Source organism: Ochotona curzoniae, unplaced genomic scaffold (genome assembly GCF_017591425.1).
Source record: "Ochotona curzoniae isolate NIBS_2020 unplaced genomic scaffold, NIBS_Ocur_1.0 scaffold_4701, whole genome shotgun sequence".
NCBI lineage: Eukaryota > Metazoa > Chordata > Mammalia > Lagomorpha > Ochotonidae > Ochotona > Ochotona curzoniae.
In genome coordinates this window covers 60,712,974-60,738,604 of record NW_024467122.1, presented here as the reverse complement: position 1 = coordinate 60,738,604, position 25,631 = coordinate 60,712,974, and the positions used below count along the sequence as shown (strand labels likewise).

General features: G+C 45.7%; 1 protein-coding gene across 5 annotated transcripts in view; it reads left to right on the top strand.

Moving 5' to 3' along the window:
- The window catches only part of RAB27A (RAB27A, member RAS oncogene family), a 77,068-nt gene that overhangs the window by 12,154 nt on the left and 39,283 nt on the right, over positions 1-25,631 (top strand). Inside the window, exons 1-2 of one of the 5 annotated variants that reach the window (XM_040969810.1) lie at positions 8,844-8,944; positions 9,453-9,572. The gene's annotated coding sequence lies outside the window, so the exon portion shown is untranslated. Of the gene's footprint in view, positions 1-8,843; positions 8,945-9,020; positions 9,202-9,225; positions 9,573-24,601; positions 24,684-25,631 lie in introns of those variants that run through there. The other 4 variants (XM_040969807.1, XM_040969806.1, XM_040969808.1 and 1 more) reach the window with 4 other exon arrangements.

Below are 25,631 nucleotides of genomic sequence, written 5' to 3'. Positions count from 1 at the left end.
ATTTTTATTGGAAAGGCGGATGGATATGCAGAGAGGAGAGACAGAGAGGAAGATCTTCCATCCAAAGATTCACTCCTAAGGTGGCCGCAACGGCTGGAGCTGAGCCAATCGAAGCCAGGAGCCTCTTCCCAGGTCTCCCACGCGGGTGCAGGGTCCCAAAGCTTTGGGCCATCCTTGACTGCTTTCCCAGGCCACAAGCAGGGAGCTGGAAGGGAAACAGGGCTGCAAAGCGAGTACCTTAACCACTGTGCCATCACGCTGGGCCCTGTTCCTGTTAATTTTTAAAAAATTATTTATTTATTTTAAAGAGAGAGCAAGCCATTGAAACACACACACACACACACACACACACACACACACACACACACACACACACACACACACACACACACACACACATCTTCCACTTTCCTTCCCAAATGTCTTAAAGAGGTTGGGCTGGGCCAAACTGAAGTCAGGAGCCAGGGTCACACATGTGGGTGGTGGAGACCCAACTACTTGAAGCATTATTTATCACCTCTCTGGGTGTGCCTCAGCAGGAAGCTGGAATTGGAAGCAGAAGTGGGGAACTTGAACTCAGATACTCTAAGATGCAGATGTTGCAAATGCTGTCTTAACAGCTGTACAAATGCTTGCCTCTAACTTCTCTTTTTAAAAACCACTTTGTGGGCTCTGGCGTGATACTATAGTGGTTAAGTCCTTGTCTTGCACGCTCCGGGATCCCATATGGTCACTGGTTCTAATCCCAGTGGCCCTGTGTCCCATCCTGCTCCCTGCCCATGGCCTGGGAAAGCAGTCGAGAACGGCCCAAAGCCTTGGGACCCTGCACTTGCATGGAGACCCAGATCTCCTGGCTCTTGGCTTCGGATTGGCTCATCTCCAGCCATTGCGGCTGCTTGGGGAGTGAACCAGCAGATGAAAGATCTTCCTCTCTGTATATCCACCTTTCCAATAAATTTAAAACAAACAAAACAAAACAAACAAAAAAGAAAAACCCACTTTGTGGGGATCACCATTGTGGCTCAGCGGGTGAAACCATATGGGCCCTGATTCAAGTCTTTCTTATCTAGTTCCCTGCTAATGCAACTTGTAAAACAGCAGAAGATGGCCCACGTCCTTGAGTCCGTATGGGAAACCTGAAAGAAGCTCCAGACTCCCAACATCAGCCTGGCCTACCACTGGCCATTGTGCCCATGTGGTGATGGACCAGTGGATAGGAGTTCTCTTTCTGTTTCCCCTCTCTGTCTCTCCCTCCCTCTCTCTTTCAAATAATCCATAAATCTTAAAATAAATGTTTTACAAAGATGTGGCCAATGTATAAAAAGCCAGAAGTATTTAGTATATACATTTTGGGGGTAAGTCTTCTCCTGTGACATCATCCCTACCTTCAAAGGCACAAAGGTATCTATCACCTTCTCAAATTTTTTTTGCACTGTTATTATTACAATTATTTTGGTGTCAAGGTAGGAACACTTAATGTGAAACCTACCTTCTTGGCTAATTAAAATACGCAGTATAGGATGCAGCACCATGCTGTATAGTAACTCTTAAGAACTCATGTATTGGGTCCGGCGAGGTGGCCTAGCAGCTAGTGGCCTCACCTTGAATATACTGGGATCCCATATGGGGGCCAGTTCTAATCCAGGCAGCTCCACTTCCCATCCAGCTCCCTGCTTGTGGCCTGGGAAAGCAGCGGAGGACGGCCTAAAGCCTTGGGACCCTGCATCCACATGGGAGACCCGGAGGAAGTTCCTGGCTCCTGGCTCCGGATCAGCGCAGCACCAGCCATTCCACTCACTTGGGGAGTGAGTCACCAGACGGAAGATCTTTCTTTCTCTCCTCTTCTCTGTATATCTGACTTTGTAATAAAAACAAATAAAATTTTTTTTTAAAAAGAACTCATGTATTTTGTAAAATTGAAATTTAGTTTCTTTTAATCATTGCTGTCTATTTTCTGCCTCCTCAGGCCCTAGCAGCCACTATCTTCTCTGCTTCTGTGGGTTTGACTTATTTTAGAATGTGCATACAGAGAGATTGAACAGCAGTTGTCTTTATGAGCCTGGCTTATTTCGCTTGGTGTAATATCCTCCTTCTTCTTAGGGCTGTGTGATTTCTCTCCTTTGTATACATTGTTTTCTTTATCCAGTTATTGTCAGGGGACAATTGGGTATTTTTCCAAAGGTTTGGTTGTTACCAGTAGTACAGGAATGAACATGGGGGTGCAGCTATCACTTTGAAGTTCTGATTTAGGTTGCTTTTAATATATTTACAAGCAGGGTCGCAGCATGCTATTGCCTTTCTGGTTTTCTATGTTTAGTCTTCTGAGGAACCTCCACTGTCTTCTGTAGTGGTTACATTTTCACCCACAGTGAAAAAAGTTCCTTTTCTTACATCGTTAGCAACATGGTTATCTTCTGGTTTTTTCATATCTTTGCCAGCAAATGTATGGTGGTTTTGATTTGCATTTCCCTGATGATTAGAGATGCTGAGCACATTTTTAAGGTCCTGTTGGCCATTTGTATGTCATCTTTTGAAAATTATGCATCCCAGTTCTTTGCACATTTGAAAACTGGGTCGTTATCATCATCATTGCTGCTGTTGCATTGAATTAGTTTCATGTATATGTAAGATATTAACCCATTTTCCAGTTTCTAAATATTTTTTCTCAATCTTTAGGTTGTCTTTTTTTTTTTTTTTTTTTTTGCTGGCCATTTCCATTACTGTATAGAGTCTTTGTCATTTTCTTTCATTTCATTTGCTTATTTTTATTTTTATTGCTTATGCTTTCATGTCATATCAAGAAAATGACCATCTATAACAAGGTCTTGGTTTTCCTACCATGTCTTCTTGAAGTTCAGTGGGTTTTGGTCTTAACTTTTCAATCTTTAAGTCATTTTGAATTAGTTGATTTTTGCATCTGGTGCAAGATATTCATCAAATTTCATTCTTGTGCAAATGGATGTCCAATTTTCCAAGTACTAGTTATTGAAAAGTCTGTCCTTTCCTTAATGTTTATTCTTAGCCTTCTTATCCAACCATATAGCACACATAAAGTGGGGTTTGTGTCTGGGCTATTTATTCTCTTTACTCTTTCTTTTTACTTATATCATATTGCTTTGAATACTGTAGTTTTTGCTTTAAATACTGTAGTTTTGCAATATATTTTATTCATGGAGATGTGATGCCTGCAGCTTTTTCATCATGCTCAAGACAGCTTTGGCTTGGGCTTGGCGTGATGTCTACTGGCTAATCCCCCCTGCAAGCACCAGGATCCCATATGGGTGCTGATTCATGTCCCAGCTGCTCCACTTCCTGTCCAGCTCCCCGCTTGTGGCCTGGAAAAGCAGTGGAGGATGATTCAAAGCCTTGGGCACCTACACCGATCTGGGAGACAGGAAGGAAGCTCCTAGATCCTGGCTTCAGATCAGCTCAGCTCCTCCCCTCTGTTACCCCCAATCAGGCCATTTGGGGAGTGAACCAGCAGATGGAAGATTTTTCTCTCTTTTCCTTCTCTCTGTAGGTCTTCCTTTCCTATAAGAATAAATAAATCTTAACAAAAAAGTTTTGGTTGTTTGGGATCTTTCAGATTTCTTCTAGGAACTTTTTTGTTTCTGTTTCTATGAAAGTTGCCATTGGTTTGATAGCAATTACATTGAATCACTTTTGAGTATTATGAAAGTTTTAACAATGGTAATGCTTTTAACTTATGAACATTAGTTATATTCTAATCTATTTGTGTCTAATTTCTTTCATCAATGTTTAGTGTTCAGGGTACAGATATTTTTACTTTCTTGATTTTAGTTATACTCAAATATTTAAATTTTTTGATGCTACTACAAATGGGATTATTAATTTCTTTTTTTGACAGTTCGCTATTAGGATACAGAAGTGGTATTGATTTTTGCATGTTAATTTTACATGTTGCAGCTTTACTGATTTTATTTGTTAATTGTAGCAGGTTTTATTTTTTTGGTAGACTCATTTGGGTTTTCTGGAAATAAGAGCTTTTGTCATCTGTAAGGAGATTTTTCGTTTTCCCATTCTGTTGCTTGTTTTTTTTTCTTGCTTAATTATTCTGATTTAGACTTGTAGTATTATATAGAATGAAAATAAAAATGGGAAGATTGTCTTGTTCCAGTCTTAGCAAAAAACATTTCATGTTTTATTTTTGAATATGTTGTTAGCTGCAGGCTAGACACAGGGAGCCTTTATTGTGTTGAGATGTTATTCCATGATATGTTGAGTTACTAACATGAAATGATGTTGAAGTATTAAATGTTTTCTTGCAATTATTAAGATGATAATAAGCCCCTGACCCCAGATACAGCAGAAAAAATGATGATATTAGTGTGGAAACAATGGTATTACCCATTTTCCTGTAGCCCTTGAACCTTTGTACCCTAATCAACTAAGTAAGATTATTAAAAATAAATAAATAATTAAAAAGATGATAATAAGACTTTTATCTTCCATTATGCTAAGGTTGTAGATCACATTTATAGATGGGTGCTTGTTGAACCCTTCTTTCATCCAGGGACTAAACTCCTTTTAGTCCCGATGTATGATTCTTTTAAAGTGCTGTTAGATTTGGTTTGCAGTATAGTGGGATTTTTTGCATATATGTTCATCAGAAATATTGGCCTACAATTTTCTTCTCCTGTGGTACTTTTTTTTTCTGATTTTGGTATCAGTGTAGTGCTGACCTCATAAGGTAAGTTTGAAACTGTTGCTCCTGAGCCTGATGTGGTAACCTAGTGGCTGAATCCTTGCCTTGCAATTGCTGAGATCCCATATGGACACTGGTTTGTGTCCTGGCTGCTCCACTTTCCCATCCAACTCCCTACTATGGCCCAGGAAAGCAGTCGAGGACAGCCCAAAGCCTTGGCATCCTGCACCCACGTGGGAGACCTGGAAGAAGCTCCTGGCTCCTGGCTTCAGAATGGCTCAGCTCCAGCCATTGAAGCCACTTAGGGAGTGAACCAGAGGACGGAAGATCTTTCTCTCTGTCTTTCTTCCTCTCTGTAAATCTGATTTTCCAGTAATAAGATAGAATAAATCTTTTAAGAAATTCCTGTAGCTTCTCCCTTGCCCTGCTCGTGTGGGGTGGAGAACGAGAGGAGCTTGAGAAAATTTCCCGTTAATTCTTGAATGTTTGGCAGTGATTTACCATTGACATCATCGTGTCCTAGGCTTCTCTGACTCGATTCTTGGTTTATTGTTAATCTTTATCAATTTGTTCAGATTTTCTGTTTCCTCGTGGTTCAGGCTTGATAAGGTACATGTTTCCAGCAACTGACCCATTTTTCTTCAAGTTTGTTGGTACATAGTTTGTTCTTAGTCTCACTTAAAATGATCCTTTATGTTTCTGTGGCATCAGTCGTAAATTTTCCTTTCTTTCATAATTTTATTTGAATTTTCTCTTTTTTCTTCATCAAGTTAAAGAATTAGCAGTTTGGTTTATTTTTTTTCCCCAAAACACTAATTCTTAGGCTTTGCTGATCTTTCCTGCACCTTTCTTTGTCTTCATTTTATTTTTGCACTGATCTTTATTGTTTTCTTCCTTCTAACTTTGGCCTTAATTTGTTTGTTTTCATTTAGTATTTTGAAGTATAAAGCTAGATTAAAAAAATTATTTATTTGGGGCCAGTGGAATGGCTCAAATATTTGAGCCATCTTCTGTTGCTTTCCCAGGCACAATAGCAGGGAGCTGGATCTGAAGTTAAGCAGGCAGAATTTGAACCAGTGCATGAAAGATGCTGGTGCTGCTGCTGCTGTCACAACACCTGCCCCCTTCTCTGTCCCTTGTCACTGTTTCTGACTTTGAGTATATTATTTTTTAAAAGATTTTATTTATTTTTATTGTAAAGTCAGATATACAGAAAGGAGGGGAGACAGAGAGGAAGATCTTTCATCCAGGAACTTCCTCCAGATCTCCCACATGGGTGCAGGGTCCCAAGGCTTTGGGCCGTCCCCCACTGCTTTCCCAGGCCACAGGCAGGGAGCTCGATAGGAAGCCCGGCTTCCAGTATTAGGACTGGTGCGCATATGGGATCCCAGAGTGTGCAAGGCAAGTATTTTAGTTGCTAGGCCACAGCGCCGGGCCCACTTTATGTATATTCTTATGTAGGTACAGTTACCCTTATTCTCTCTTGGTTTTCATCTTTATGGAGCATATATTTTATCACTTTCCTTATAGTCTATATTTTCCTTTAATTTTAAAGTGACTCTTGAAGGCAGCAAATAGTTGGATCTTCTTATGTTTATTATTTTTTTTATTATGTTTATCCATTATGTCACTCCGAGTCTTCTGATTGGAGAATTGAATCTAGTTACATCTGCAGTAATTATGGATAGGTAAGAACTTACTACTGTTTGCTCATTGCTTTCCCACTGTTTCGTATTTCTTTTCTCCTCCTTCAGTTGGTTTACTGGTCTACTTTTTGAGACTTTCTACCATTTTGCATGTCGTACGCACCAGCTTTACCCTCCTTCATGTCTGAGAGGACTGACAGCGTGACTCTCTGAGACTTGGTGAAAATCCTCTGATGAGGCTCCTTGGGTTTCTGTTCTGACACGCAGGGAATCAGTTTTGCCAGACCTGCTCACCTGCCTTTGATCATCTACTTTCTTGCTCCCAAGATGGTGCTGCCTCTACTTACTTGATCTTTGTTGTTGTGAATTTGCTTCTTTCCTTCTTTCATTTTTCATGATGCGGTTCCATAGATGCAGGGATTTCCCCTTCCACCCCTCCAGTGCCCCGTCACTGTTTCCCCCATACTGTGGAATAATGAAGTAAATCTCTCTTTATTGTTTTGTGATTGAAATTTGGAAGACAGCAGGGGTGCTGTGTATCCTCAACATGCTGTCTTTATCCTAATCCCAAAAGATATTTGAAAATGTTTTCAGTGCAGAGGTTTCCAGAAAGATATTGTTGCTTTAAGGGGAAGACCAATAGTTGTATGAAAAGTGTTTAAATTTTACTTGCAGCTCAAGGAATAGTTCTAGGATGAGTTAACATCAATCTCTCCTGATTATCATTTTAGTACTTTGTGTACAGAATCCTGGGCATTACATAGGCACAGTTACTCAGAGTGAGCATTTTACAAATCCCTAGGAAGGTTTTATATACCCTGAGAGTTCAAAAGTATTGTTTGTGAAACTTTACTACAATGAAAAAATATACTAGCTATAACAAAATTTTATCTGGAACTTAAGAATCTTGGCACATTTCCTTACTAAAGCATTTTTAAATTCCAGAGATTATCAGATAATAAAGAGAAATCCATAAGTCTTCACAAAAATGTGCCCTTTCCCATTTTAGAAACCATTTATACACACTGGAGCTAACAGATGTGACGTGTAGTTCTGCTGTATTTACTGTGAAGATTTATGAGACTGCTTATATTGAGGATGTTTTAGATGCTCATAGGGTTTTTTTTTTTTTGTAATTAATTTGCAAAAAAGAGTGACAGAGAGGGAGCAGGGTCTTCCATGAGCTGGCTCACTTCCCACATGCCCACAACAGCCAGGAGACAGGATTTATACTTGCATTTGCTGGATTGGAAGTTGAATACTTAGGACTTGAGCTGGCACCCCAGTACGGGATGCTGGCATTGCAAGTGGTAGCTTAGTTTGTGGTGCCCACAGTGCCATCCCCTCATGGTTTTGAGGCTGGTGGTGAGCTTTTGTAGACAGAACATAATGTATCTTTTATATACATGGAGCTACCAGAATGAGAGAGTAGCTTTCTCAGAGGCAAGGGATAGATGGATTGATTACCTGCACAGTATTTTACTCAATGACTTATATGTGCTCAGTAAATGATAAACAAGGTATAATCCATGCTTTCAAGCCATTCATAAACTAATAGCAAAGATCAAGAACTTAGTTGGAGTAGTGAGTGTTTAGTGCAGCGGTTATGAAGTTACCTGGGCTGCCCTTATCATAGACTAGAGCACCCAGGTTTGAGCTCTGCTCTTGAATCCAGTCGTCTGCTAAGATGCACCCTGGGGAGCTGCCAGTGACAGCTCAAGGATCTGCTTCCTATTGGCTACGTTGGAGACCTGGCATTGGGAGCTCCCACCTCTTGACTTCAGGTTGGCACAGTCCTGATTGTTGTCAGCATTTGGGGAGTGAACTAGTGGTTGGAACTTCTCTGTCTTTGCTTGTTGCTCTGCCTTTCAAATAAAGTTAACTTTAATAAATAAGTTAAGTTTAAAAATAAATAAATTGGATAATAATACAGAGATGAACAGTTGTGGAATCTGTTAACAAAGAAAAGGGGCAGCTGGTGGGTTTAGAGTTCTTGCACTTTGGTGTGAATTAGACTCACCTGGAGGGCTTGTTAAACTTCTTTGCCAAACCTTGAGGCTTTGCTGGCTCAGGACAGTGGGTCCAAGAATGTGCATTTCTTGCAAGTTCTAGGTGGTGTTGGTGACACTGATCTTGGGACCACATTTTGAGAGCTACCGGTTTAGAGAGTTGCAAATAGTTGTGCTGGTTGGAGTCTAGTTTGTCCATGTGATGTTGGAGTAGGAAGTTCATTGTGCACATTATGGGAAGCCATTAATAGGTTTTATGAAGGAGAATGCTTTGCCTTTTGGAAAGATGGATTTGGGTGCAGCATCGAGGATGGATCAGTGAAGGAACCAGGTTGAGCACGAGAAAACCAAGACAAGGCAGAAGACAGGAATAAAAACTTGAAATAGGGGTAGGAGGAGGAAAGAGCCTGAGGATTTGGGAGCCAATTGGAAGGAGAAGGGGAGGAGTCTCTGTGGACCAGCAGATTTCTGGTTGTGGGTGTGTGGGGATGGGGGTTGGAAGGAGGGCTGGGGAGAATTGCTAGGAGGGAAGCTGAGTGAAGGAAGCATTGAAGCTGCGATGCCAGCAAGGCGGCCCTGTAGGCAGTTTCACTTGCAGGACGGGAGGCCAGGAGCAAGGTTTGGTGAGTCATCCCGCTTCATCCTTCCTGCCAGGCCGTTTCATCTCCTGTATGGCTGGTTTAGATTAGGCACTGTGTTTATTAAAAAACAAAACAAAAAAAACAAACAAACAAAAACAGTATTAATGTAGCTCTTAAGGGTCTTGAGCAGATGATGCCTTTTAAAATGTTTGCTCAAGGAAACCTACGTTCTGCTTTGATGAATCTGGGGGCAGAGCAAAGTAGGAGTTGAAGTTACGAACCTTCTCACAGTGGAAGAGGTTAGTAGAACCACCCTGTGTCTGGGGCAGTGGCCTTGGATGTGAGTAAGCTTGAAAAGGGCAAGATCACTTGACTGGTTTGCAAGGCCGTATGACCAGCAGCTGAGACTAATTAGCTGGATTGTGGGTTTTTACAGAGCTGCATGCTTTTGAAAGTTGATGGAGCGAACTGCTGTTTCAAAAGACTCTTTTGAAAAACATTTATAAATAGGTCATTCTGAGACGCAGATCTCTCTTTGTCTTAATGTCAGACAAGAATTAACCCTCCTCAAGAGGACATGTGGTTGGAAATCATCAACTATTGAAGTGTTGGCGGCTCCAGTCTCTAACATTTTGGAAAAACACACGAGCATTTTCTCCACCCTGCTAAGGTATGGATTTGTATTTATTCTTTTTCTTTCTTCTTTGTGGTGGCTTGCAGATCCTTAAACTTCATGTGATTGAACACAAACTGCCGTTTTTCTGTGTTATTTTAAGAGTCCATAGTGTTGGTGTGTTTCTTAGGCTTAAACAGACAGGTGCATTATCAGTGACTGGAGACTGGGGGTGAGCACTGACTGAATTCCTCCTTTCTTTTTGTGCTTGATGAAGGGGCATAGATTTTCACGCTCAGAGATGTTGAACAGGCGAGTTGCCTCAGGAGTCACCTGAGTCTTCTCATCCCCTGGGGACCTGTATCCACAAATACCCGCTGATAGGGGTTTTGGTTTCGTATCGTTGGCAGCTTTAATGGAGGGACTGACGTGTGTGATGGGGGTAAGCTGTACTTCTTCTGGGAATTAAAGCTGCCTTCAAGGGAGAGGTAGTTTTGTTGGGGTGGAGAGGGTGCCGTGGTAAAAAGGGAAGGTAGGTGCATGTGCTTTAGAGCGGTGCAGTGAGCTAGGCTGGTTCCGAAGAGCTGAGGAGTGGGCTGAGACATGCCACTGTTCTACTGTCTGTATTGGACTTCACATGACTATAACTTTAGTTGAAGTACCACAAGAGAATACCATAAACTGACAGCCATAACGATTGAGTGACTTCATGAGGTGGCATGTGGTGGTGGTGGTGGTGGGGTGCTGTGGCATAGTCAGTTAAGCCACTACTTGCAGTGCCATTGTTGCACATGGGTGCTAGTTCAGGTCCCACCTGTGCCATTTCCAATATAACTCCATACTAATGTCCTGTGAACACAGTGTAGAATGGCCCAATTGCTTGGGTCCCTACTATGCTTGTAGGGGACCCAGAAGATGCTCCTGGCTATAGTTTGTCTCAAGGCACAGCTATTGCATCATTTGGGGAGTGAACCAGCAGATGGAAGTGTTCTCTTTTTCTCTATCCCTCTATGTAACTCTGACTTTAAAATAAATGAATGTTTAAAAAAAAAAGGGAGTGGGTGTAGAGGTCCGAGGGAGAGTTGTTGTCAGGGTGGCTTCCATCTGTGAAGCAGGCTCTGCTCCAGACTTTCCTCGGCCTGTGGGCTGCTGGCCTCTCCCCACACGGCTTCACCTCATCTTCCTGCAGGTCTTATCTGTGCCCACATTTCCTCTTCTTTTTTAACAATTTGTTGTACATATTTGAAAGGCAGAGTGACACGGAGCGAGGGAGGGAGGGAGGCTAGGAGGGAGGGAGGGAGGGAAAGAGAACGTGAGAGAGAGAGAAAGAGAGAGAATGAGAATGAGAATCTTCTATATGCTGGGTAATTACCCAAAGGCTCCATTTGCCAAGGCTGGGCCAAGTTGACAATGGAAACCAGAACTCCAGTGAAGCCTCCTACATGGGTGGTGGGGGTCCAAGCACTCGTAGACCAGTCTTGCTGTTTTGCAGGTGAGGGTATCAATGCTTAAATGTGCTGAAGTCACTGATTAGTTACTGGTTAGTGCAGGAATCAAGGCATCCTGCAGGCTGTCCTGACTTGAGATGTTGAGTTTCCTTGGCTGCTTTGCACCTGGGAGTCTGCCCAGAGTCCCTTTACCTGCAGTCATTGTGTGTGAGGAAAAGCCTCAGTGAAAAGCTGATATGCTTGTCAAGATTCCTGAGTTCTAAGTGTGAAGCAGAATGTTTGGGGAACGGGGTTATCTCATGCAGTGAAGGTTCAGGTGGATTGAACACAGTTCTAGGACATCATGTTCTCTGCCTTTCTCAATTCTGACCTTGTCCCTTGCAGATCTGGTGTTCCTGACACGACAGCCTTTACAATACAAACAAGTGTCTTTTTTGTCTCCTTTCCTGAGGCTACTGCTGCCCACGAGGTTGCACTGGGGAAACTGCTGGCCAGTAGGATGGCACCATGGCAACCCGGGCTGTGCACGTCAGCAGGTGCCTCTCTGCCCCTGTTTCAGCTTCTGCCTTCTGCAGAATTGAGTGTTCCAGGAAGAAATGATCCCCATTGTCCCCACCCCATTGCTCTTTTTCCTTCTTATGGTTAAAGCTGTCTGTGAGGGCTGCCCATCTTTTCCTGTTACTCTCTTCTTCTTTCATGTGCCCTTGGATCATGCAGAGCCAGATGGAGTGCATGCCCCAGCATTGGTGACAGCTCAAGAGTCACGTCCAGCACATTGAAAGCAGGAGTTGACTATCTGCATGTGTGTGGTCTTTGGCAGGACGTGCTTTTTTGTGTGTTGCCGCTGTGGCTGCAGGCTGTCTCAGCCCAGCGAGCAGAGGTGCAGTGGCAGAGGCTGGGATGGCCGCGGGGCATGGGTGATGGATGAGGCACAGGTACTGCTGGAGCGATGTGCTCCTGTAATGTCTGTCTCTCTGGCGGTGGGGCCACCTAGCTCCAGCCTGGACATCCATCCTCCTCTGAAGGGCCGAGAGCTCTGATCAGGGTGCTTTCTCTTGTCATCTTTATTGCATATGCTGTCAGAGACCTCTTCTTGCTGATGCAGTATGAACAGAGGTCCTTCTGTCATGCCCTTCACCTTCAAAGAGCCACAAGATCTCCTGTCTTGGCAAGAAGGATGTGCATCCAGCCTTGAGTGTGTGCTGTGTGCTTGTGTGTGAGGGACGGCCTGCTCAGCTCGGGCTCTCTCTGTGGGAAGGTTCTCCTGCCCCATGTCCTTGAATCACTCGTGCTGGTCCTTACATCCTGACTTCCTCTTCTTCCTAACTGTCCAACTCGTCTCTCCCAAGACCCCAGGAAATGAAACTGTGTGGATGACTCTAAATGTATGCCCATGTTCTTGGGAGCTCTGGTGCTGTTTTCCAAGTGCCAGTTAAGCACTACTCCTGGGATGTTCTTCAGACACGAAGAATATTCAATTTATTATGCCCTATACAATGAAAATAGTATTTGAGAATATGCCTGGCTTCTAATCTTGGTCCTGCCATTTATTTCTTAACCTTTATGTGTATCAGTCTTTCAAATGATTTCCTTATTTGAAAGTAGAGGGGAGAGGTCAATATTGTGGTACACTGGATTAAGCTATAGCCTGTGACTCTAGCATCCCATATAGGCACTGACTTGTGTGTTAGTTGTTCCACTTCTGATCCAGCTCCCTGTTAATGGGCCTGGGAAAGCAGAAGATGCCCCAAATATGTCAGCCCATTGCTCTCATGTGGGAGACCAAGAAGGAGCTCCCAGTTCCTGCCTTTGACTTGGCCCAGTTCTGGCTTTTGCAGCCATTTAGGGAGTGAGCCAGTGGATGGGAGATGGCTCTCTTCTCTAACTCTTCATCTTGTTCTGTAGCTCTGCCTTTCAAATAAATGAAATAAATCTTAACCAACCAACAAAAAAGATTCATTAAAAAAGGAAAAAGACAAGCCACAAACAGGAAGAATATTTTGCAGTGTAGGTGACTAACAAAGGTTTAGAATCCAGACTATATGAAGAATTCCTATGCATATGTAAGAAAGTGGCAGCCCTGTGGAAATGCAAGGCCCAGGATGTTACCAGAAATGCCCGGTGGGTTCTTTCCTCAGCTTAGTATAGAAATAAAAAGCCGGGAATCTGTTGCAAACAGAAAAGTTTATTTGCGAAGGGACCAGGGAGCAGGGAAGGGAAGGAAGGGGAAGCACCTCCGGAAAAGAAGCCGGGAGGTGGGGTGCTCTCAAAAGAGGAGGGAGAGAGAGACACCAAAGGTTTGAGGAAGGGTCTAGGGGTTTTAAGCCTTCCTTGACCCCTCCTTGTTGGGCGGGGAACCTATAGGTGAGATGTTCCCCATTGGTGGTCTCTTAATTAGTTAAGAAATGGGTGGGCAATGCTGGTGCCACCCACCTGAAGGTGTGGCCAAGACCTCAGAGGACCTGGATGGTCTCAGTCCCCCCTCTTGAAATCCCACATCCTACTTCTGTAGGGGAAAAGGGGCGACGATGTCTTCTGGCTGCTTCCTGCTGAATTGGGACGACGTTTGGGTAAGGGGCCCCTGAAGGTGTGGGATCCAGAGAGATGGTCCAGGTCATCCAAGTTGCCATGGCAGAAGTTGGTCTGGTTGTCACACAAGTTTGCATGTACAAGGCCACCTTGAGTCTGAAGACCCCTAATCAGGAAACAAACATAAGACAGTTGAGGAGCCAGTTGCATGCTCTATGTAGAGCAGGAGCCAACACAGATGCAAAGGGCGTCCATAGGCTAATTTTTCAATGAAAGTTTAATACAGGAGGCCGTGGTGTAGTAAGTTCTGATGCTCAAAGGAATCTCAGTATCTAAGGTAGCAAAGACTGAAATATCCCTGTTCAGCCTCCCATTTCCTGCGCCATGCTAGTTCTGGGACTCCTGCCAGTTCAAGTATATCCTGGTTTTGCACTGGGACACACTCGTCAGAATAGCATGTGCTGGGAGTACTGAAATGAGGATACCTATGACTAGCCTGTGGCATCCAGGTGTGCACTGAAGACCACAGAGGAAGGAGACAAAGGTGAGATCAACACACCTGACTCACATTGGATCTACCTTCCACGCCTTTGGGACATCTCTATCAGAACAGCTTGTGTCTAGGAGTGAAATTCCGCTCCTGTTCCCTGCACTGTGCTAGACCTAGGCTTTTGTCTGATAACCTTAAGTTGACGAGCCTGCTCAACAATGGGCCTGATTCTATAAGCCTGCACTAATAACGTTCTTAGTTAGGGCCCCATTTTGTTAGTTGCAATAACAGTATCAGGTGACAAGATGTGGGGGAGCATATAGGAAACACTTATCTGTTAGGTGCCTTTTTGAAAAGCAGCTTTAAATCCTCCAGAGTATCCCAGGTTGGTTCTATAGAATCTGGTTGACCTTAGACCATAGAGTCAGTATCTACCCCAGGAGGGAAAATGACCTTGTACATCAAGGGCAAAGACTGAGCCTACAAGGACCTTTACCAATATCTCATCCCAACAAAGGGACAGGTGCAGGAGGAATAACAAGGAAAGAGTGGTAGAAGTGGAGATATCCCCAAGTACAAGCCCACGGCCAGAGATGTCCCATACAGTTACTTTGAACGGACCTCGGTCTAGGAGAGAGGGCAAGGCAGAGAATCAAGCACCTGTGTCCAGCAAGAAAATGACCTTTTGAGAGACTCACCATCAGGGAGACCTGAAGCTCCTCAGTACGAACTCAGATGGTGGGAGCCTAGATAGGAGTCCCTGGGATCCATCACTGGGGGTCCTGGTCAGCAGACCCCTGCTCTCTCTGGAGCTGGGGGCAGCACGATTTCCAATGATCCCCTTTGCAGACAAGACATGGTCCCGGAGGAGACTCCTGGCCTGTGGTTCGAGGGCACTCCCTCTGAAAATGTCCTGGCTTCCCACAGTTGTAGCAGCACCTCATGGTCCTTTTCCCTGGGGTGGATGCACTCATAGCGGCCAGCATCTCACTGTGGCGCCTGTCCTTCTGCCTTTCCTTCTCTAAGTCTCGATTATAGTAAACAGCATTGGCTGCCTGGATCAACTGGTCCAAGGAAGACTTGTCAGGGTCTGCCATAAGCTTTTGGAGCTTTCTCCTGATATCTGGGGCAGACTGTACAAGGAACTTGTCCTTGAGGATCGCTCCACCCTCCGCTGTATCTGGGTCTAAATTAGTGAACTTCACAATTGCCCCCTTGAGGCGTTCTAGAAAGGTCATTGGTGGCTCATTCTCCCCCTGATGGACAGCGGTGAGCTGGCTATAGTTCAAAGGCTTAACTTTCGCCCTTCTTAATCCCTCTAGAATACAGTAAATGAAGTGATTTCGTTCCCACTCATGTCTTTCGTCTTGTGGGTCCCAGTTGGGATTCTTTGTGGGGATTGCCTCTGCTCCAATGGGGATGTTTGCCTTGTCTCTGATGCTTTTCCCCTGAGATGCATAATAATTGTTCCCAGCCTCACGAGCTTTTTCCAGCACCCTCTTTCTTTCTAAGGCATTTAGGGTGTCATCTAATAGTAACATTACATCCTTCCAAGCTAGGTCATATACCAACTGGAGTCGCTCAAAAGTTTGTACATATTGATCAGGGTTGTCGGTGTAACTGCCCAAATCATTCTTTATTTCCTTGAGTTCTCCAAGAGAGAAAGGCTTGTAACCAATCTGTACACCAAACTCTCCTACCCCCACAGCCTGAAGAGGAAGCATGGCTTCTCCTTTCACTGGAGGATGAGACCTAGAAGCCTTTTCCTTTGATGCCTGTGGATAAGGGGGGCAGGGCTCCTCCGGATAAGATAAGCAGGGACTAGGTCCCTGTGGAGGAGGGGCTGATGGAATCCCTTCAGGTGATTCCTTCAGTGAAGGAGGATCTTTATTCACTTGCAAATTACCTTCTTCCTTTGAGTCAGAAGTGGCCAACTCCCCAGTTGTCTGAATTAGGTTTTTTTCTATTCTGCCATTCTTAAGATGATCCCGAAGATGGAGAAACATTCGAATATATGAAATTTCCACCCACCTTCCCCAACGTCTACAATAATTGTCCAGCTCTGAAATAGTATGGTAATTAAGACTCTCTGTGGGAGGCCAAGTTTCACCATTAGCAAGAGAGTATTTGGGCCAAGCCTTCATGCAGAAAAAGATCAAGTCCTTTTTGCTCACTATCCGGGAACCAAATATGTCCCAATGTTTAAGGATACAACCAAGAGGAGTTCGGGAGTCCACTCGCGAATGTTGAGATCCCATCTGAGCAATAAAGAGACAATGAACAGGCTAGAGAGAGAGACTTGCCCCCTTCTCCCTTGTCTAGCCTATGCCCAAAGTGTATGTCAGAGCTGGGGGCAAGTCCAGTCTGACCCCGTGCGCAGTCATTACAGGAGTGGTCCTGCTGTCTGCCGGGACAGGATCCACAAGCTTGGGGACTACCACTATTACCCCTGCCTCGCCCCACCTGTCCATGATCATGATCATTGTCCCATACCTTGTGCGCGGTCATTACAGGAGTGGTCCTGCTGTCCGCCGGGACAGGATCCACGAGCTTGGGGACTACCACTATTACCCCTGCCTCGCCCCACCTGTCCGTGACTATCTCAACCCCCTGTGGAGGCTCCGGAACCTTTGGTAACCACTTCTCCATGGTGATCCTTTTCCTGAAAATCTAAAGTAGCCCTGTAGCTAAGGAACATAACTGCTAATGCTTATTGCTTGAACTTTCTCGACCTGGTCAAAATAAAAGCCCATAGAAATGTGCATGATCTCAATATGGCTGAAAGTTGGCAAGGCATGGAGCTGGCCTTAAAATAGGCTTGCCCCAAAACAAACTGGGAAACGAAAAGCAAACTGGAAAACAGCAAGGGCAAGTTTCTCAAATTGCCTTGGGCTAGCTGATTTCCCCCATCCCAAATGGTGCCTGTTAAGAATCACAATAGGAATGCAAATAGAACTTTGGTGTTAAATTCCTGAGCCAGCATACTCCAAGACTGCCCCTCCCTTTTCCATGGCTGGTTCTGGCTTCAAAGGTGATAAGGTTTCTACCTGGCTGCAGGTTCCCTGAATTCCTCAAAGACTCCCTGTGGCTATCGGAGCTTCTAAGGGAAAAATCTCCTAACTGCGCAGCTCCAAATGCGCTCTCCCATTCTAAGGCTGTTTGGATTTCAGAGGCGGGAAGCTGCTTGGATGATAGACCGGAGATGGGAGACAGGACAAAGGGACTGGCCTTTTCTCAACTCATCTGGGGAGTGTAGAGGGGGTCGTCCAAAGCTCCGCACGAGTCACTTTAAGGGATCAACCCAAGCCGCACACTCGTGGGGGTGGCCAGGAGTCTCACCCCTCCTCCACCGAGGAGAGACCAGCCCGAAACGTGGCTGGGAGCTCGGCACTAGGGTACCCATTCGGGCGGTCGGCGTTCAGAATCCACCTGGGGAGTTTCTAGTCACGCAGAAGTGTCGCCTCTGCCAGAGACTGTCAGTCCTCCTCCAGATTTCCTCCGAACACACGCACCCACGGCCTTGCTCCCGAAAGGAGAATGAAGGTGATAGGAAAGGGCAGAGGTGGTTAGGGATTAGGCCTCTGGAAGCCTGAACAGCCGCCCTTCCTTACACCACCCCCCTAATTATACAATCCCTCTGGAGGTTCGACCATAGCTAGGCCGTGGCCGGGGGTCCTCCGTGTTCATGCAGAGCCATGGGGTGCCAAGGGTCACTTCCACGGGTGCAGTCCCACTTGAGGGAAGGCATACAGACCTTGTGAAGTCTTCTCTCAGTTGAGCTGGGCCACGTGGCTCCCGTCTAGTCTCTTTTTTCGAGCCCCACGTTGGGCGCCAGGGAAAATATGTTACCAGAAATGCCCGGTGGGTTCTTTCCTCAGCTTAGTATAGAAATAAAAAGCCGGGAATCTGTTGCAAACAGAAAAGTTTATTTGCGAAGGGACCAGGGAGCAGGGAAGGGAAGGAAGGGGAAGCACCTCCGGAAAAGAAGCCGGGAGGTGGGGTGCTCTCAAAAGAGGAGGGAGAGAGAGACACCAAAGGTTTGAGGAAGGGTCTAGGGGTTTTAAGCCTTCCTTGACCCCTCCTTGTTGGGCGGGGAACCTATAGGTGAGATGTTCCCCATTGGTGATCTCTTGATTAATTAGGAAATGGGTGGACAATGCTGGTACCACCCACCTGAAGGTGTGGCCAAGACCTCAGAGGACCTGGATGGTCTCACAGGACAGGAAGGTGCTTTTCTGTAGAAAGAAACTGAATAGCCAACCAACTTCAAAAGACATTGCACCTCGCTCTCAGAGAAATGGCACTGTGGATAACAATTGGCTACCATTTAGAGAAGGTTAGCCACAGACACCAATTGTTGGTGACTGTGTGAATTTGGGAGTGGGAAGCAATCTTATCGGGCAGTGATTTGGCGTTAGCTTGAATTACTGAACATGCACGTTCATGGGGCCCAGAAATGTCACTGACACCCACTCTGGAGCTCAGCTCCTATCTGTTGTGTACTGAAGTAATTCAGATACATTGAGATATTCAGTCTTTTCCAGAGATGGTAAGAGCAGGTCCTGGCCTTGCTGAAACCTTCAAACTCAGTATTTTCTTTGATCACGGGTGTTTGTCCTAGTGGCTCACACAACTATTACAAAAAGGTTAGCGAGCAATTTTCTTTTTTCTTTTTTGGTCCATGGTTTTCTTCTTATTTTGATGAGCTTTACATAGTTGATTAGGGTGCAAAGGATCAAGGGCTATAGAAAAGTGGGTAAGACCATTGTTTCCATATTCTCTTTTTTCCTTCCTGTACTTGGAGGAAGCGGGGGACATAGGAGAGAAGCCACACCCAGCCTCCCAACCATCCCAGGGTTCCCAATGTGGGGCATGCTCCAAGGGCACTGCTCAAGTGGTTTTGATAGTTTAACAGTTCTGAATTGCTGCTAGTCTCGCCATTTCAAGCCCAATGAAATTTCTCTAGAATCCACTGGTTGACACAGTCCATCTTAGAGTCTCAGTTTGCCCAGATTTTCACTGCTAACACTTGGCTGGGGTAGTTGATCCATTTGTTCTGTCCTCAGTCCTGTTATGGTAGCTGGTATCCTCTGCAGGCTTCAATGTACTGCCATATCTTCCATGTGCACTTGGATATGCTGTCCACTGCTCCGTCTGAGCCTCTGAGGAGGCTCAGCTTTGACATATGGACTTCATGGTCAGACCTTGGAACCTGCACTTCCCTTCATGGTTGGGGTTCTGAGTCCAGCAGTTCAGTTAGGAGATCCCCAAAGAGGTGTTCCCAGACCTGATTCTTGTGTGTGCTTGCCAATATAGGGTCTGGCACAGTCCATTGCCCCAACTGGCTTATGCATTTGCTGGCCATTGCTGGCCATGTTGCCATTGCTGGGACAGTTCTATTTCCAGCCCTGTCTTCTACACAAACCAAAATGGGTGTTGCAGCCCATCCCGATCCTGCCCACCACACACTTGGCCCTCATGTGAACCAGTGGTAGCTATAGACTAGTCAGAGTGACCCGCAATAACCCCCACCAGGCCTGCCCCTTACCCTGGTTTCTGTGCTTGCCAGTATGTAGAGCAGGCTGGTCAAGTCTGTCCCACATCCCATTCAGCTCTCAAGCATGTCAATGGGCATTGAAGCCTAGTTCAGCCAGCCCCATTGTCCAGCCCACACATGTGCCAGTGGGTGCCACTGTGAATAGCCATGCCTGCCCCAGTCCTGACTCTGATGCTCACCAGTGGGAGTGGTAGTCCAGCAGAGGAACCCCAGGCAGCCCCCTACTGATTTTACCCCTCCCCTCTGGGTCTTACATGTGCAGCTTGGGTGCTGCAGCTGGGTCTATCATGGCCCACTTCCACTTGGCATTTGCCAGTGGGTGCTTTAGCCTAGCTATGCCTGACCCACCCCCAATTCCAGGTCATGCTGTTGGGGGCTACAGCCTAGCCCAGCCTAGCCCAGCCCAGTCCCAGCTGTAATGTGTACTGGCATGTGTTGCAACCAAACCTGGCCTGACTCATACTCCATTCTGGTGCATGAATTTGCCAACAGGTCATATGAACTGGCTCTGCCTAGTCCACCCCTGACCTGAGCCAAATGTAAGTTGGTGGGCAGCATTCCCTGGCCTGGTCTGGGCTGCTCCCTATTGTGGTTCTTGTGCTCACCTGTAAGGACTCTGTCCTGACAGAGGAGTTTTCCAGGCTCCTCCATCAGAACCTCTCCCAATACCAGGTCTCATACCCATCAGTGGGTCCATGGGCCAGCCCTACTTCATCAACCTCCTGTCCTAGCAGGAACAGCAGCCTTTCCTGACCAGCCTTCAACCCATTCCAGGTTTTATTGTTGGGTGCTACAGCCCAGCCAAGCCAGGTCCACACACAGACACAGCTCACACATGGCTTAGCAGTGGCATAAAACTAGCTGGTCCTGCACCTTCCCTGGTCCTCATGAGCACCAGTGGGACTGGAGTCTAGCCCAGTTCAGTGCACCCAGCCCCAGTCTACACTTGTGCCAAGGGACACTGCAGCCATATCCAGACCAGAATGCAGCTCTCACTCCTGCCCCTCACTTACCAGTGGGAACCACAACCCAGCCAGGGCATCCCCTTCGCTCCCCAACCAGGCTTGTTCCCAGCTACAGATCTTGCGCACGCCAGTGGTTGCTCTGACCCACCTTGGCATAGTCCCTTACCTGTTATGAACTTTGCCTTTGGATGCTGTATTCTTGGCCTGACCCAGCCTGCTGCCAGTCCTAACTCTTGCTGAGGGGTGCTGGAACGTGGCCCTGTTCAGTGAGCCCATCCCTGGCTCATGCAAACTGGTAGTTGTAACAGCCTATCCTGTGCATGATCTGTGCTCCAGCCTGGCTTAAGCTCTTTCCAGTGACTAAGGTTTGCTCAGCCCTGCCTGGTCTGCCCCCAACAAAACCAAACTACACATTAACTAACAGTTGGAGCTAGCCTGCCCAGCTTGCCTGATCCCAGGCCTGGATCATCAGTGAGAGTTATGACCTACTAGGGGAGTTTCCCACATTCCCCTACTTGGCCCAATCCCAGAACCAAATCTCATACATACCTGCAGATGTTAGGCCTTTGCCAGACATAGCTGCCCTTCCATCTTGGCCTTGTATGAGCTGGTGAATGTTGTGGCCTGGCTCGCCCCACACCTTGTTTTAGGATGCACATGTGGGTGTGCAGCCTGGATTTGCCCAGACTATTCTCAGTCCCTTTACCTGTGAATGAATGCAGGTTCCATGGTCACATCTAGCTTAGCCTATCATCATTCCAACTCTTGAGCTAACTTGTGGGACTTGTATTTCCACAGGGTTGGGTCCACATATCCCCCACAGAATCTACCCCCAGACCTGGTTCTCCTATGTTCTGGTTAGTGTCATAGCCCTGCCTGCTGTGACCCATTCCCTGTTCTGACATTCAGTCACGTACCAGGGATCTAGTCCTGCTGGCTGAACAGGCCCCCAGCCCTAACTTTGGCATTGACTGGTATGTGGTGGTCAGCAATGTTCCATGATAACAAGCCCTACTCAGGACTCCCATGTAGGCTGGTATATCAGTCTGACCCATGCAGATCTTTAGGTCTCTCCCCTCCAAACCACCAGGTCTCAGTCCCGTTGGTTACCTGCAAGTACAGTGACCCTGTCATTGGGCGTCCTTCAGGATTCCTTCCTGATCCATGGATAGTGGCCTTATCCATGGATGTCCCTAGGCAGTAATTCTACACCCCAAGACCCCAGAGCTCGCCTCTGGGTCCCAAGCATTGAGTCCAAACTGGCTCAGGTACCCCCAGCAGCCGCCATGCTGCTGGAAGCTCCCACCACCCAAGCCTGGAGGTCCAGGAAGCAATTTTCTAGAAAAGTTATTACTCGTATGTGTTAGGAGTTGTCCATGTGCATTCTTACAGCAGTGTGTTTTTCAATTAGAACAAAAATTTAGGAGATGTGGTTAGGTAAGGGAATTCTTCTCTGAAAAATCTACAGGCATTAGGTAACTGGAAAATGTTTCTGATACATAATTTTTTATTATCATTGGTAGCAGTGGTAATTCTTTCAAGGAGAGTGAGAGAGGAGGCTGGAGGAGGCTGGTGTCCTGGCCATTATGTGTTTTCACCGGTATGCACTTGGATGAGTGATATTGAACTAATGGGCAGGATTGGGCAAGACTCATGCTTTAAATGGAAGCAAGTGCCCACTGCAGGCTCCCGAGAGGAGAACACACAGCACAGGCAGAGGGAGGTCTAGCTGGATTCCCTAGTACACACTTGCGCGTGGCTGCCAGGTGCAACCACACGTGACAGAGCAGTCTGGGCATAACAGCAGGAGGGCCCCACGTGCCCAGCATGGTTTATTTAGGCTGAGAACATGCTGCTCCAGTCCTTTTTTCATCAGTGTTCACGCTGACGTCCCAGTGTGTTCCCTCTTACTGGTTTGTGCAGTCATGGCCTTCCTTTGACCGCACTGGTTTTCTTTCCTGGACCCAAGGACTCCACTCTTGAGAGTTCCCTTTGCCACTTCCTTTCTACCTAGTAATTTTTACACTAAAGTCTCTTAGATCCCTTTCTTCCCTGTGGCGTCCCTCATTCAGGAGAGATGGGACAAGGGACAGATGTCATCCTAATCCTGTTTTAATTTCTGCTGGCTAAAATGAACTTTAGACTCATAGAGCATGGAGTTGGGAAGAGACCATTGAGTCCGTACTTTCTATCTGAACAAACAAGGCCAGGGAGGGCGGGTGACCCATGCTGGGTGGAACACAGATGATAGCAGAGGAACCAGAACCCCCATGTCATAAATGTTCTTTTGAATGTAAAGCCAGTTTCATATTATTAGTGTATTTATCTTACCTGCTTTTTACCATACATCCTGAGCAGAAGAATTATATATTATTCACCTTTGTATATTTTGGTCTTGTTAGCTGGGCTCCTTGATACTTGTTTAAATTGTAGTCACAACATGATCTTGCAGCAAGCCTGCTCTGTTTCCCAGTCCTCATGGGCTGCCGAGTTTTGCCTCACTTTGAAGGTGCTTAGACTTAATTTCTGCCTCAAAGTCAGGTGACCCCCCCTTTCATGACCTCCCAGGGCCGGCTTAGCTTGGAAACCAACAATTTTATAAGGCATCAGTAACAATTTATGAAATGTATTCATTTAATGTGCTCCAGATAAATATTCCAATATGCAGGCAACAGAGGAAGAGACCATCTGATTCACAAAGGCCATAGAGCAAGGAAATAAGTAGCAGGATCCAGGTGTCCTGACCCCAGATTTATCTCTGCTTCTATCCTGTGCTTGTGGTCTGCATGGGGTACCAGGCATTTTGCTCCTTGATAGAATGCCATCTTTGTCCATTTGTCATCAGTGAGTTCATCTTGCTGCCTTGCCCTGATTGTCAACTTCTTGAGGCAAGTGGCTTGGTCGAAAGCCTTTAATACCATGAATGGCTGCTAGGTAAGTAGTGGACACATGGTTTCTCAACATGTACAGTTGAGTTAACAGAAACATATTTTAATTTATTAAAAAAAAAAGGGCTGTGGCTATCAGTGGAGCTCCATAACATGTTTGAGTCATTCCTGAATGAAATCAACCGGGAACAGAAGGACCAGAGGAAGGAAGAAGTTGTTAGACAAAGCCAGATGGTAGACACAATTAGCTCTTGAGTGACAGCTGGGCTGTTGTCAGTCTAGTGGTGAGGGATCATGGAGAGGCAGTACCCAGGAGGGCTGTCTGCAGGAAACACGGAGCTTTACCAGAAAGATGAGACACAATCAGATGGAAATGGGGTATCTAGAGGAGGGGTGGATGTAACCCAGACAAATCATACATGCATATTGATGAATTCAATATGGTTTATAAGACAAGCTTAGAATGGAGTGGATATAGATATAATTTAGGTTGGTTCATGATCATTTTATTAATGGCTGAAGAGTGAAAAAGTGAACCCCAGGAACTGGGATGTTTCCACTGAAAAAAATGTATCTTGGGCCTGGCACCAGTGCCTAGCGGCTAAAGTCCTCACTTTGAAAGTGCTGGGATCCCATATGGGCACCGGTTCTAATCCTGGCAGCCCCACTTTATCCAGCTCCCTGCTTGTGACCTGGGAAAGCAGTCGAAGATGGCCCAAAGCCTTGGGATCCTGCCCCACGTGGGAGACCTGGAGAAGGTTCCTGGTTCCCAGCTTCAGATCAGTGCAGCACTGGCCGTTTGCGGTCACTTGGGGAGTGAATCATCAGACAGAAGATCTTCCTCTCTGTCTCTCCTCTTCTCTGTATATCTGCCTTTCCAATCAAAATAAAACAAATATTTTAAAAAATAAATTAAATGTATTGACTTTTGAACCAGCTGCTTTGCTTCTGATCCAGCTCCCTGCTAATATGCCTGGTAAAGCAGTGAAGGATGGCCAAATGCCACCATGAAAATGTTTCCTGAGATAAAAACAACAATTTAGAAACTTTTGCAATCAAAATTTATACCTTAAATGTGCCTTTCACACTAACATTAAATCTGATAGTAGAATTGTAACATATATGCATATGATGCTTGTAACATATAGCACAGATGTTTAGTATGGCTTGTAAAACCTTTTGCTACTTTCAATCATCTCTCATATACAGAAGCTCATCAGGGAACCTTTGAAATTGTGTAAGCTGGGCAGAGAAGAGCGAGGGGATCCAATACATCACTGTGACATAGGAGATAAGAACTTCTCCCTGGTGTTCCATATAACAGCAGTTTCAGTGGTCTTTTTCTGTCTGTTTCTGTGCTAAGACCAGCTGTGCAGTCTCTTCATCCTCCTGAATTCTTGGGCTGATCTTCCCCTGTGATTCCCAAACTCATAGGCCAGTTCCCCCCTTTTAGTGTCTTGGTGTTTGATGGGGCTTTGACTGGCTCTGTGGGATCTTCCTTTGGACTTGATCTCTCTGTCCTGGAGTTGATTCTCTGCTGCCTTTCCATGAAGCTAGGTAGGGAACACCAGAGGCTTCTCACAGCCTTTCTTCCGCAGAGCTGTCTGATTGTTCTAAGTAGCATTGTGTTCACATAAAACTTTTCTCATGACAAGGCTAAAGGGTTCTGTAGATAAAATGTTAGCAATTTCTTCTGAATTTGTAGAAATACAATGAAAAAGTAATGAGGAGTGTTTTAACTTTTATTTGATCAGTATTTTAAAAAGTTTTAAATCCACTTACGTTCTTCTGGCTATCATTTTAGTGGCTTTTGATATAGGTCCAAATAATACATTTGCGCTTATCTGCAGTTTGCTCTAACATCTTTACACTTTGATCTTTAAAGCATACCTTGACTTCTGAGGGTTCCACTCAAGAATAGATTTTTTTTAAAACACTTATTTAATTGAAAGGCAGAGTTTCAGAAGGAGGGAGAGTCAGAGAGGTGGAAGGAAAGAAGGAGAAACAAAGAGACAAAGTGAGAAGGAAGAGTGATCCACTGGTTCACTCCCCAGGTTACTGCAATGGCCAGGGCTGGGTCACGGCAAAACTGGGAATTTAGATCTCTGCATGGGTGACAGGGGCCCAAATACTTGGGCCATTACCGGCTGCCTCCCTCAAAGTGTGTACATTAATGGGAAACTGGATCAGAAGCAGAACAGCCAGGATTTGAACAAGCTCTCCGACATGGGATGCTGGT